Source organism: Lagopus leucura, unplaced genomic scaffold, assembly GCF_019238085.1.
Source record: "Lagopus leucura isolate 7727_CA_CO unplaced genomic scaffold, USGS_WTPT01 Super-Scaffold_100015, whole genome shotgun sequence".
Classification (NCBI taxonomy): Eukaryota; Metazoa; Chordata; class Aves; order Galliformes; family Phasianidae; genus Lagopus; species Lagopus leucura.
Genome location: NW_024962269.1, coordinates 213,058 through 226,384, shown reverse-complemented (window position 1 = coordinate 226,384; position 13,327 = coordinate 213,058). Strand labels below are relative to the sequence as shown.

The window sequence follows — 13,327 nt, the reverse complement described above, 5'->3', positions numbered from 1 at the left end:
TATGCAGGGTCTGCAGCGAGAACATAAAGAAAAGGAGGTTTTAGGATTTACTTTTGCAACGGCAGTTCATTCTGATCCCTTGTATGTGCTGGCAGAGTGCAGGAATGGAGGGGATGCCACTGCTTCGTTCAGTGCTGCAGACGACTAATGGACCTTGACAACTGCAGCACAACATGCAAACTATTAAAAAGGGAGGACTGATTAAAGCCCCAGCCATCCCGGCATTCCCCTGGGCTCTTAACCCCGTGTTGGAGCTGAGCAGCCTAGCAATGCCTCCTCCCTGGCTACACAATTAACATCTCTTGTCACTAATTGATTCCTGTGGTGCTCACAGGACAATTAGAATTTAAATTGCCTTTTACAAAGGTCATGAAAACATGATAAAAGACGAATCTATTAGGAAGGATCATTGAGGAGTCTCTCTCCTTTTCCACAATACTGGCTGCTGGTTATTGCACAGACACGAGTGAGGGGAGCTAGAAAAGTGGATCAGGTCTTGGGTTCGTTCCTTGCTGAGTGTAGTTCATGGTAGAGGATCAGTTCTCTGTGACTTGTGAGTGTTCTTGCACTGAAGATGTCACTTAATTTTTTTTCTGCCACTTCTTTTAGGAGTGTCTGTGTCTATAAATGCTATCTCTTGCTTTTCTCTTTTGATAAATTTTGAAATAGCTATTTTTCCAATTAACTCTTGAATTTTCTGCAGGGGAATTCACAAGAGGGAACAAGTCTCTTTGCAATGGAAGGTGAAGGGTTTGGCTTCACAGGGAGAGGCTGTCCTAGGACCAGCCCATCTTCACACTCATAGGGAAATAGTTAAAGCCTGGCATGACTCCCTGGAAAGCAAAGGCTGCAAGGGAAGGGGCAGCTGGAGCTGTATCTGCAAAGGATGCGTGTGAAGGTCTGAGTACAAGGCTGAGAAGTGCTGTCATTCCAGCTTTCTCGAAAGTAGTCCCTGGTAAAAAGGTCCTAGAAGAGAATGCATAAATACAAGCAGGTGAAAACCTCACTTATGAACCCATGCTAGCTGCTTTCTCTGTCTGCAGCTGATATTTCATGGAGTGGCATTATGACTTTAGAAACCAACGGAGCTCATGTCACCACATCCGAGCTGGGGGCAAACCCTCAATACAGCTGCCCATGGCATCGTGGCCTGGCAAGCTGTTTGAGTTTTGCCACCAAAGTACTATATGGTAGTTTGGAGTTAGATGAGTAGCTGGTATTTTGCTGACAAATGGGAATATCCAAAGCTGTAACAGTCATGGAAACACTTGCCTCTGTCACCTCAGGCCTCAGTGGTGAGAAGAGATTTAAAATCTCACGTGTCGAGTTTAAGGCAATATTTTGTATTTGCTATAAATTCAGCTGAAATGAATCTTGAAAGGCTACCTAATTCACCTGTCCTCACCAAGGCAGGATCAGCTCTATCTGTACCTCTCCTTTGTTAACCAGAAAGCCGCTCACAGAGGCTCCTTTGCCACAGTGGAGGTTGGGATGGGGCAGATTACCCCCTGCAGGGTTTAGGGCATCTTGTTCTGAAGCACCCACTCCTGCCTCAGAGATAGCATTCAAGACTCTAGGCTCTCAGGTCTGGATGCAGTGAAAAGCAGGCTTAAGACCTGCAGTTTGGTGCTTTCTCTTCTGATTTGTATATCCTTCCTGCATGTGTTGTCAAGGAAGACAAAGTCTGAGAGACACCAGTGGGATCCAGAACCAGCTTTGTGCTGTTACAGGAGTAGTTCATGCTGAGAGAAGCCAGCCAGAATGTCCAGCTGCCCATCCCATCCTATCCCAGAGGCACCCCCATTATAAAAGACACTGGCTGGCTATTTGAGATACTCATGTCCTTTCCAAGTCCTGCCTTTGACTTCTTGCTATTCTGCTTATTGAAATTGATTTTGCATTCTAGGCACAGGATTTTCCATTGCCAAGTTTCATGTTGGAGATAATAGAAATTATGTTTCCACTCGCACGTAAATCTCAGGGATGTTTGTGCTTAGATGACTGGACAGTAAGTACAGGTGAAATTGCTCCTGTGATTGTTTCAGTAAAAATATTATATTGTTGCAAGGTTTTATAAAGTGTGTTTAACTGGTTTGCACATATTTTTAACAGTCACCAGGTAGGTAGTTATTATTATTTTTTAAAGAATAAATATTAACCTGTAAGTGAGGCATCTAATTTCTCTCCCTGACAGTGTGGTAGATGAGCTGGTTTTGGAAGCAGTCCAGAGAGTGAGCGGTGAGACCACCCAGCAGCTGTGCAGCACCCCTGTGCTGTGCTCACTCTGCACGTTTGTGCTCAGGTTCACCTCCCCATGCGGGGTGAGCACCAGGCTTTGGACTGCCTGTGGGATGGCCTTGCCTCTGCTAAACCTTCCTATCGCGAGTCAGCGCACACAGGACTCGGCTTTGAGAAGATTGTGGAAGAATAAGCAAAGGTGAATCTTTTGAGCTGTAAGGGCAGAATGGCCTGAGAAGGCCTCTTCAGCTCCCAGGGGCTGAGGGAGATGACAGTGGTGGTGTCAGGGCCGCAGGGATCAGCTGCTGGATCGTGGACTGAAGGCACTGCAGCCTTTAGGGTCTCCATGTCTTAACCTGGCAGCTTTGTCTGCTCCCAGGAGGAGGAAGGGCTTGCTGTTCCTTTTGAGAGCAAGTAAGATAATCTCTCATGCTCTGAAAGGATAAAGGAGCAGGGAGGGAGGACAGTGCAGTGGAGCGGGGGGCTGGAGCCTACGTCCACCTCAGCTACAGGCTGCTCTGGCTAGATGCGAATGTGCTCCGCCCTGCAGTCCTCACCTGGGCAGCATTCCCATGATCTGAAGGCCTTGATTAGCTTCCCAAACAGCTCTGTGTAGCGTGGCCAGCTGGCTGTCAACCAGCCCTCTGCCATCTGCTACCCCGTGCTGCTGCTGTGCCTGGGCCCTGGGTGCCAAGATGCTGCCGTAGTGCTTTCCTGAGGGAAGCCCAGGCCCGGAGAAGTCAGATTTTCTTCGGACTGTATTCTTCACACACTAATGTGCCAGCCTAAAACAGCCAGGGTATGCTGTGTGGTGATCAGAGCACTGCAATAAGGACAAGTATGCAAGGTGGCATTTTTCATGCAGCCTCCTACCTGCCCTGACCCTCCTTTCTTTTATGCTTCACACGTCTCGTGTCCTCGACTCAAGGAATATCATTACTGCATGTCAGGCAGTGCACAGAGTGCTGAAACCTCAGCTTGAGTTGGTGTTTCAGGTATTGTCCAGCACTGATGTTGTTTCTCTCCCAGAGAGAGCCTTCCTCTGGCTGAGAGGGAGGTGCTCCACTTACCTCCTCCTTACCTTGCAGGGGCTTGGGGAGCTCAGCCAGCAAAAACTTGTAAATTGCTTAGAGATCATTAGAGGAAAAGTGCTGTAGAAGAGCAAAGTATTATTTATTAATGTGCCTCTGTCTTACAGTGCCATAAATATCAAGGTTTTAATTGCTCGGACTTGTAATCTGAGTAACTTCCTGGATTTTTTTATTGCCTTGGTAAATAATTTCTTGGAGGAGCTGCTGCACAAAGCAGTGCAGGAGAGGTGCTCAAAAGTCAGGTCTGTTTGCTAGAAGACACGGTACCACTTCCAGCTTTCCTTTGGCTGCTTAAATCCCTCCTGGCTCACTCCTGTCCTCAGCATCTGAACTTGCTTTGTCTCTGTTCTTGTTTAAAATCCTGCTTCTGCTTGTCAGAGGAGAGTGAGAATCTGTATTACAGCGATGGGCAGAGATCCTGCATTACAAGGGTTCCTGGTTCACTTCACCAGCACTATGCTGCTTCTTATGAACATCAGCCATGCCTGAGAATGGCATCATGGCCACTTTGGGGCATGGCATACACAGCATGCCCAGCAGAAGGGCAGAGGAGGTGCCCGCCCAGGATGAGTTTGACAGGTCAGGATGCAGTTAAATATCTCTGTGCTTGTTGAAATTGTTGAGATCAGGGTTTTTCTCTGCTTATGAGAGTGGTTTAAAGATAGGTGGTATTAGGGGCATATCAGCTGCCATTATGGCCTTCCTGCCTGGAACTGGGCCAAGATCTTTCAGACACTTATCTCTAAGCTGTGAGAAAGGAGGCAGGGCTGGTGTTGCAACAGGCTAAAGCCTTCTGTGTGCCTGAGCTGCAGAGGATAATGTCAAAAGCTGTGCCTGGTGGCATCGTGTCAAGTGATGCACCGAGAGCGACATTAAAAGCTGCGGTGTGTGGAGTAGGAAGTGAGCCTTTTGTGCAGTATTTCTAATATACGAGGGAATTCCTTCACTCCCTCTCAGTCTGCCTATTTTTTGTTTTAATTGCCTCAAACACGGCAGAGCTCAGCCTGCTCCTGTTTTCCCAGGTGAATGGGCAGCCAGCTGCTTGCTCATGCATTTCTAAGCTCTGGGATAGGCTGCTCTAATACATTGTTCATAGGCCTCTGAGATTACCCCGTTTCATACAGAATGCAGCAGAAGCAGCGCCAATTGTCTGTGTTGTTTTTACTCTTCCGAGCTTTGGTAGATCAGCACCAGCTTTAAAATGCTCGCGTTGTCTGTCAGTGAAATATAGAGCTGATCTGGAGACCTTCCTTTCTTCTGTGGTTTGAATAGCACAGCTCCCTCTCCCCTCCATGCTTCTTAGTTCGTACTCTGCTACTTCCCAAGCTTGCTGCAGGATTTTTTGTTTCCAACACAGCTGTCTCTCATCAAACCCAAGGGGATAAAACTGCATCTCCATCCACATCACAAAGAAATCTTTAGGTAGGGTGATGAGCGTGTATTCAGACAGGACTCAAGATATGGCAATCAGACAGTTTCTCTGTGGTCTTTGTAATAACATGGAGAAGGAGAGAATAACCAATGTTGTGACCTTCACACTGGGACCTTGAATCCACCACCACGGGATGTAATCTGTACGGGTTGGGCTTTTAGTTGGCAGCAGAACTTAAAGCTGCATCTGACATCTCTCACTTGTAAGCATCCACTTTTTTTGCTGTCTCAATCTCACTCCCTGTTTAATTACCAGCATTCCCCAAGGGACTCAATTATGCCACCTGAGGCAGAAGAAGGAGAACAAATGGTCCATGCTTCAAAGAAAAGGAGCATCAAGTCTGAATTTAAGCACAGTGGCAGCCTGGCCCTTGTCAGGTAACACTTTCAAGAGTGGAGGCTACTAACATCTGCTGCTGCTAAGCCAAGTGTGACATCCAGAGGCTCCTTAAGTACATGTGAATGCATCTTCATGTGCTGAGGGGCTTGAAATGTGAAAATGTGTTACCTCCAGTAACGATCTCCCATTGCATGGGCAGTATCAGTCAGAGCAAGTCCTGATCCCTTCAGCTATGCCAACAATCTTTACTGTCAGCTGTTCATGCACCTTCTATTTTGTTTCAGATATGTGGTTGATATTGAAAGGATACATTTTAAACACGTATAGAGCTTTAAAGAGCTGTGCTTATGCTTACAGAGAGGGGAGCCACAGCACAAAGCAGTAGATGAAATGACATCTAAATGGAGAAGGAAGGAAACAAATTTCTTGATGCGGTGTAGGCTTGAAGTATTTTGAAACCCGGTGAAACTATTTGCAAAGGGAAATGTGTTTTCCTCATGCATTCTGGCTGAGATTTACGAAGATTGTTGCAGCATGACCACAAGCTGGAGGTGAGGAGATATTGGTGGACTGTGTAGGAACAACAGCAACTATAGCACTGCTGATTTCACTAGGCAAGTTTTGGTGTTGCCTTTAGCATGCAGGTTATGGAGGAGGTCTGTTCACAAGGATGCCTTCAGAAGTGTCTCTGCAAGGGTAGGAACAGTGGCTGGTCTTGGCCTGGCTTTTATGGGGATGTGCTTAAAATCCAAGAATTGGCTCTAAAAAATGCTGTAATAATTGCAGAACTATTTGGTTATGCAGAACAGACTCGCTGTAGAGAGGCTGAGGTCGTTGTTGTCTTGAGTTTCTTACATACAAACATTATAGCCACCTGAATTCAAGGGTGCCTTCCACCTTCTTCTAAGAGGCAGTACGCTTAGGTTCCCTTAGCAGTGTCCTGTTCCTCAGCTCTGTCTTGCTAGCAGACAACAAAGTGTCTTTTCAAACAACAAAGTGGGAATGCATCTGGATTTTTATTGCTCTTTTATAGCCCCTTAGTCTTGGTATTACACCTGAGGCCTCCTTTATCCACAAAAACATCACTGGGTGACATTGCTCTCTCAAATCAACAGTGTTGAGAGGTGCTGAAGAAGACCAGAGTCCCACTAAGCAGGGCAATATGTAAGCACACAGCACAAGGTGGTACTTGCAATTTTAGGGAAATTAACAGCTATCATTATTTTTCTATTAGGCTTCTGCACATGTAAGAGAGTTTGGCAAAATGGAAGAGGTGCCTGTGTGTAGGCTCTGTCTTTGCTGACCTGTCACTCCTGATGCTATCAAATCAGTATCATCCCCTGAATCTAATCTATTAATTAAGTGAACCCTGATTAATCCTGTTATTCTGTCAGTTTAGGATCCCTGGCCAAAGGCGTTACTGCATGTTTTGGCTCCTAGGCTTGTGTTTGAGCCTACTGCCAAATGAATGGGAATGGAGGTTGGTTCTGCTACCTGCTGTGACCTTGCTCATACAAGACTTGCTGAAGTCACAGAGGTCTTGCCTACTTGGAGATCTGCTGCATTCTGGCCAGTGGTGATAGCATCCTGCCCCACACAGACTGGCTCTCAGCAGGCCCATGGGCTCAGAAATGTCTACGTGGTCAAGCAGTGGTAGCTGAAAACTCCTGCTTGCTTCACTTCTTGTCCCTGCCCTTCAGCCGGGTGGGAACTTTTCCCTTTTGTGAGTGGAATTAAGGTAGTTGGTTGAACCATGGGAAGTCTGCTATGTGTGTTCACGTGCCCTTCTCTGTTTGTGGCAGGTGCAGAGAATCCAAGAAGCAGTAAATTCATGTAAGTTCTTGGTAATGATGCTGGCACCCATCTGTATGTTGTTGCACTTGGCTATCGCTGTTGCTGGCAAAGAGGTCCCTGGGCAGAACGAGGGCAGACGACCTGCAGGCAGGCCCTGGAGCCCGGTGGCAGAAGTGTGCTGTCTGGTCTGAGGAGTCTACCAGCACTCAGGTGGTGGGCAAACTCAGCTCCAGACCCTCAAGAGTGGTTCCAGGGGAGACTCCAGCCAGCTCAGTGCTGCAAGCGTGCGCATACTTATTACTAAAATTAATTGCTCTAATGCCAAAGAACAGATGGAATAAGGCATGAGGGAGAAAGAGGAGGGATTATGTGTGTAGATTTGGTTCAGGTTTGCATGCTGGTTCTCTCAGCTTGAAGAGCTCTGCAAGCCCATGTGGCTGCTGTCCGTGTTTAGCCAAATGCATGCTGTGTTGGATGGTGGCAGTGAAATGGTTAAGATGCCGTGGCTGAGCTGCTTTGGATATGCAGTGTAGGATGTAACGGGGACCCTTCAAACTGGGACTGATCATAGCAGCCGGCTTACGTGGACAAAGTCAGTGGGGAGACTTTAATTTCACCCGTGCTCAGGAATGGAAAAGAAATGAAAGCTGGCACATGATTCTGTTTCCACTTATGAAGCACCCATCTGCCTTTTTAAAATTCAATTGATGGGAATGGTGAGTAAGGCTGGACCAGTTCGCAGCTATTAGATCCATGCCATTAACATCCCAGCCGCTTCATTTTATCAATAGCGTGCACTGAGCGAGGAACATCTCTCATGCAGGATTGGCAGAAATTGATATTAATAAGTGGATCTAATATTCTTAAATTTGTATTCCTTTCCAAGACTCGCAGCGACCCCAGAGGGCAGAGGAAATAATAAGTAAAGGCCTAATTCATTATTTATAACCAGGCAAACCGGGGAAGTAACTCGGGGAGATTACCTGGATAATCCAGCATTAGCATCTTGTTTCAGAGATCTTTATTAGGACTCAGGAGGGGCTCCTGGGAGAGCAGAGGCAGTACAGTAAATTCATATGCTAGCCTTTGACCCTGTCTAGTGCCCTGGCCTTATAATTTACTTTGGGATGCGCGTGACTCTTAACAGCAAGATAAACACAGTTGGCTGAAGAGAGAGCGAAGGAAGCTGGAGAGGCAGTACCATCTTAAGGGACTTGGAATGGATTTCAGAGCAGTTAGGAACGCTGCCTTGGGTACAGCCGTGTACCACGGTTGTCCAGCTGCTGTCTCCCCTCTTTCCTTGTTTATGGGGCCAACATGCATTTGTGAAGACACCACATAGTCTTTTAGACTCGTTTTTTTTAGAATGGAAATAATAACAGCACCTCCCAGAGATTGGGCTCGTGAGGTTAATGAGGTGTGATGCTTTGAGGTGAAAACAGGTTAGGTCCTGCAGACCACTCCTGCATCTTTCTCGGCGCAGGGACAATGTAGGCCTTTGGAGAAGCTACTACTGTACTGTCCTGTGCACTGCTTGCTTTTTGCATGCTGTGTGGATGGTGTTGCAGAAGGAGGGAAGGTAAGGGGATGTTTCATGACCAACTGCTGAGCCTCAGGTTGAGAAATATTGTCCTCATTAGTTTTTGATTTCTTGAAGAGGTTTTGAATGGTCTCAGGTTGCAGGAATAAAACCAGCCAGGAGGTCAAAACTGAGGTTTTGCAGGAAGATATACAAGAGTACTGTGGGACAGAGGCGGAGATGCTCTGTCTGAGATTCCCTGCCCAGTTTTGCAGATGTGAAATGTTTGAATAAGTTATAGTGCAAGAACTTCATGCATATTTAGTCTGGATATTGCCTTCAACTCATTCTGCTTTGCTGAGCAGTCCTTTATTGCATAATGGAGCTTGCTTCTGTGTGCTAATGGTAAGGAGGAGGGCAATACACTTCTTGGAAGATTCATGGGGACTCCCTTGGATGGCTTTTTGGTTAGGACTGTTATTCATCCTAACCCTTTGCAAAGATAAGTGGCCTGGGCTTGGTTCAGGTACATGAGCAGACAGTTCACGTGAGATCAGAGCAGGCTGCTAGCAGTTCATTGAGCAGCAGTGCAACTGCTTTGCATTTATATTGTACCTTCCCTCTGAGGATCTTGGCATTTCCAAATATGAACTGATGCCCATTAGGCATTTTCCAGATAGGCACTGTCTACAATCAGCCCATTTCAGGGGAGGAAGGCTGGGATGGAGAGGTTTAACGGTTCTGTAACAGTTCTGTGGCAGTGCTGGCAATGAAGCCTCCAGATGCCAGTCCCTGGTTCTCATACAGCCTTCTCTGTTTCTTTTCCATCTGATTCATCCATCCCTAATACAAAGCAGATCAGATCACCTGCCATGTCTGCATACACAAATCTCCTTTAAACAATAGCTGTCGGTGGGCCTTTTTGTACGTGTGGAAGAAAGAGAGTGCTACCATCTGGGATCTCATATCACTGCTTCTGGAGATATGTGGTACAGGATGTTTCCAATTATAAGCGAGCTGGAGGCCTGCAGCCTAACAAAAGCAGGTGGAACCTGATCAGCAGCAATGAACAGTTTAAGAAAGGAGAGTTTGCAGGATTATTAACCCCCCTGAAATATTCTGCCTTCCGAAAGGGAAAATAATCATGTCCATAACTGAAATAATTAACAGAAAAACAATTTGCAACACCTAATTAAATGAAAAAGAATATGCTAATGCAAAGTTAAGGCTGCACGAAGGCTTCTGCTCCAGTGCATGCTAAGTATGCAATTTTAACTTTGTTAAATCAAAGCCAACTTTCTTCCAATTTAGGACAGCGCAGACTCCTCATTGACAGCCCATGTGCCAAATTTCAAGCACCAGCCATGCTTTCTGGCTAGAGGATTCTTTCATTGTTGTTCCCCCCTGCCCTAAAATATGTTTTCCATCATCTGTAACTCACGAGCAGCTGAAATGCTGTTTTTGAGATGATTCAGAACAGCCTTTAGCTCTGGCAAAGCATTAGCTCGGGAGGCAGTTTTTCAAAAGGATATTGCAGAGGGCTGGGAAGGAGAAGCGTGCCCTAGCCATGCCTGCTGAGGGTGCTGGCAGCTCCTCATGCGCTGAGTTGATCGTCACGTGAACTGCATTATTGCTACACATCGTGCCTGAAATCTGTGGGCGCTCAGCTGCTGCCAGAGCAGCACTGTGATTCCAGATATACCTGCACCAAGCAGTGCCTAAATTGGTGGGTGTTGATATTGCTGTGCACCAGCTCTGTGCCACTTCCTCTGGCCCAGCTGGCCCACATGCTACGGTAGCACTGTTCATTGCAGCTGAGGCTGAAGTCCAAGAAGAACTCAGCCCTTCCCCTGAAAGGCTGACATGTGCTAAAAGGTAGGGGATGAAGCCTAACACCTTTCCTGGGGCTTCAAAATGCTGCGTTGTCTGTGAGCTGGCTCTCTGCTCAGACATGCTGAGATGTGCATGGGCCAGCTCTGTGGTAGTGGAGGGCAAATGAGGCAGGCAGGTGTAGGGATGTCCTGTAACACATCCATAGGTCCATATCTGGTTATTAAATTAGGCCAAATTTAATTTTAAAGGTGATAATGAGGTCATGCATGCAAAGAGCAGGAAGAGGTGCTGCTTGCCACTCAAGCTGAAGTCACAAGCTCCACAAGCTGACAGAAGGAAAAGACAGGAGAACTTTTTAGAGCTGTTTTTCGTATCTTCTCTTCTGGGCTTCCTTTCCAGGGGCATTTTTCTGAGCAGTGGATTGGCTGTGTGTGTTTTTTTGTCACTGACCTACAAATGTCACTTAGTGACATGGAAAATGTCTTAATGATCCTTATTGGGCAGGGAGCATCTTTCGAGGACTTGCTTGCCTTGGGATAAAAACTCAGTGGGGTTCAGATTTGCTTGCTCAGCAGTGAGGAGATGCCATTCGGCACAGGAGCATTTCTATGCAAACAGATCTCTGTTGCCAAAGTGTGCCCTGTTGTGAGTTAATAATATTTTAATCTGGATACACCTCCCTACGTTTGCAGTGGGTGACAGCTCACACAATAGCTACATTTTCCTGGAAAATGCTATTCAGTACAGCCAGGAAACCATGCTCTGGACCCGTCACTGTTTGCTTTGAGAGATGGTTCAGGCCTTTAAACTGGTTCCTGATGTTGCAGATCTCTGTTCATAGTCGCAGCAGCATTCCTTATGTCTGCTACCCTTTAATGCCTGGAATTAGCTGCCAAACAACTTGATTTAGGGTTGGGATGTGGGAGTACGGGTGTTTGGTGAGGAAGGGCTGAAGAGACAGTGTGAGTGGAGGGCTGGGCATCTTCCAGAATAAGCACAAACCACTCCTCTGCTGTTCACAACACCCGTACTGCCTTCACAAGCTGGGGACCGTGGGAGAAAAGTCACACCAGTGTGGGAAGAGGAGTGTGAGGTTCTCATGAAGCTCTGTGCGTTCTTCTTTGAGAAGGTTGGGAGAGAAATCCCCACTGTGGTCTTAGATAGAGAGATTTTCAAGGGAGAGTGCAGCGACGGGGGGAAGAGAACACATGCGACTGCGAGGGAGTTTTTTTTTTGTTTGTTTGTTTGTAACAGCTCATTTGAGTCAATGTGACCCAAAACAGAAGGCTCTGGCTCTAACACAAAATGGCTTATTCCCATGCTGCCAAAATGCATCCTTTTGCTGATGCTATCTACTGCTTCATGGCTCTTTTAAAGGCTGAAATGACAGAGAATTCTCTCCCACTGTATATGATTGCTAGGATGGCAGGCTGTTTGGTAGGCCTGAGCATCATAAGCACAGGTGCTTAGGTAAATATTGCCTCTTCCTTGTCTCAATCAATACCCATGCTGATCGCTTTGCAAATTGGTGTGCCTTGATGAGAGGAGAGGGTGCAGTTAGCTGTTTCACAGTCATTCTGGAATATCATTGTTTTTCTGATTGTTTTGTTTTTATGGGACTCTGGCCCGTATTCTGCTAATAACCCTGAAATTTTAAATTGTTAAATATAGTTGGCCAAATTCTTCCTTGGAGATGCCCATGTAGTTCCCATGGCATTGCTGAGAAACAAGAATGCGTTTCTGAGGACAAGCTTAAACCCGACAGAGCCATTTCACTCCAGGCATAACACTGTTCAAAGTCAATAGAAGCATGATGTGAGCACATTGTCTTTATATTTTTACAAGTGCTTTTCTATATTCCTTTATTTCCAGGCTAGAATCCAAAAATGCAAATGCCAAAACTGCTGTTTTCTTCTTAACCCTTCTTATCAGCTTGGGGAGTAAAGCCTGGTGACAGCGGTTGTCACACTGGCAAGATGGGTTTGTGTTCAGGACAGAGCAAGTTGAAGAAAGCAAAAGGTAAGAAAACTGGCTTGGATTTGTAGAGAAGCCTTAATGCGCTCCTCCTGAAGTTGGCTTATTTGCTTGACTTCCATAACAGCAGAGTGAAGCCAGAGTGGAGTGCTTAGCAGAATCTCGCTGTGCTCTGTTTTTGAGCGGTTAAAACCAGTTCCCTCCCAGGTTAGCTGTCAGAGTTAAGCTGTAAGTACTGGTATCCCCATTCACTTGGCTAAAAACAAAAAGTGTCTGCTTTTCACAGTGTTTAACACAAGATTAGCAAGATTGGGCTGATATAAATAAGAAGTTCTGCAAGTAGAGACACAAAGTAGTGCTTGTCTGCTCCAGTTAGCCTGGGAGATAGCTAGGCTGAGTCGCAGTGACTGTGCTGACAGTTCCACCCTCCAAACACAGTCTGCATTGCTGAGTTCTCACTGGTCTCTCTTGTCTGGGTGTACTCAGGGCTTTTTGCATAGTTCTTCGTGCTGAGATGTTGTGAGAGCTTTCTGTGGCCACTTGTAAGACAATTTCTGCGTCTCTTAGGGAAGCCATAAAAAGGCTTTGGAAGGCTACCAGGATGGAAGCAACTGGGATGGGAGGAAGCAGGGTATGGCTTCTCACACCCACGATAAAAATATGTCCAGACTTGGGCTGAGAGCTGTCTGCGTAGATGATAGGGGCATTTTATGCTGACTCCCAGATCAGGCAGAATCCTGCATACATGCATGTGTGGGTTTTTTTTCTTTCTTTTGATTCCACTGAGGTATATTGGGAGCTATATTGGGAAAGCATTCTGGTGCCTGTGTGGTTCTGCTGTAAGAGCTGCGTAAGACGAGCGAGCCTGAGATAAGTTGGTGCACTTGGGTATGTACAAAGTGTCTGGGCCTGTGCAGCAAGCCCTATTCTTGGCCATTAAAAAGTACTCTTGGCATATTCAGCTGTCTCCCCAGCTACTGGCAAGGTGACAGGAAAATTGGCCAGGCAGATTGCCAACTGGCTTGGTGGCAACATTTATTTAAGACTAATATTCCCTGTCAGGTTTATGTAGAAGCTAGAAATATCTACTTCCTGGGCTCTCCTCAT

The 13,327-nt window shown here is 46.3% G+C and overlaps 1 long non-coding RNA gene across 2 annotated transcripts in view; it reads left to right on the top strand.

Moving 5' to 3' along the window:
- Positions 1 to 13,327, top strand: part of LOC122182520 — a 111,392-nt gene that overhangs the window by 20,213 nt on the left and 77,852 nt on the right. Inside the window, exon 4 of one of the 2 annotated variants that reach the window (XR_006179842.1) lies at positions 12,119 to 12,265. The exons of the other annotated variant lie outside the window; for it this stretch is intronic. This is a non-coding gene — a long non-coding RNA (uncharacterized LOC122182520). The remainder of the gene's footprint in view (positions 1 to 12,118; positions 12,266 to 13,327) is intronic. 2 annotated transcript variants of the gene reach the window in all.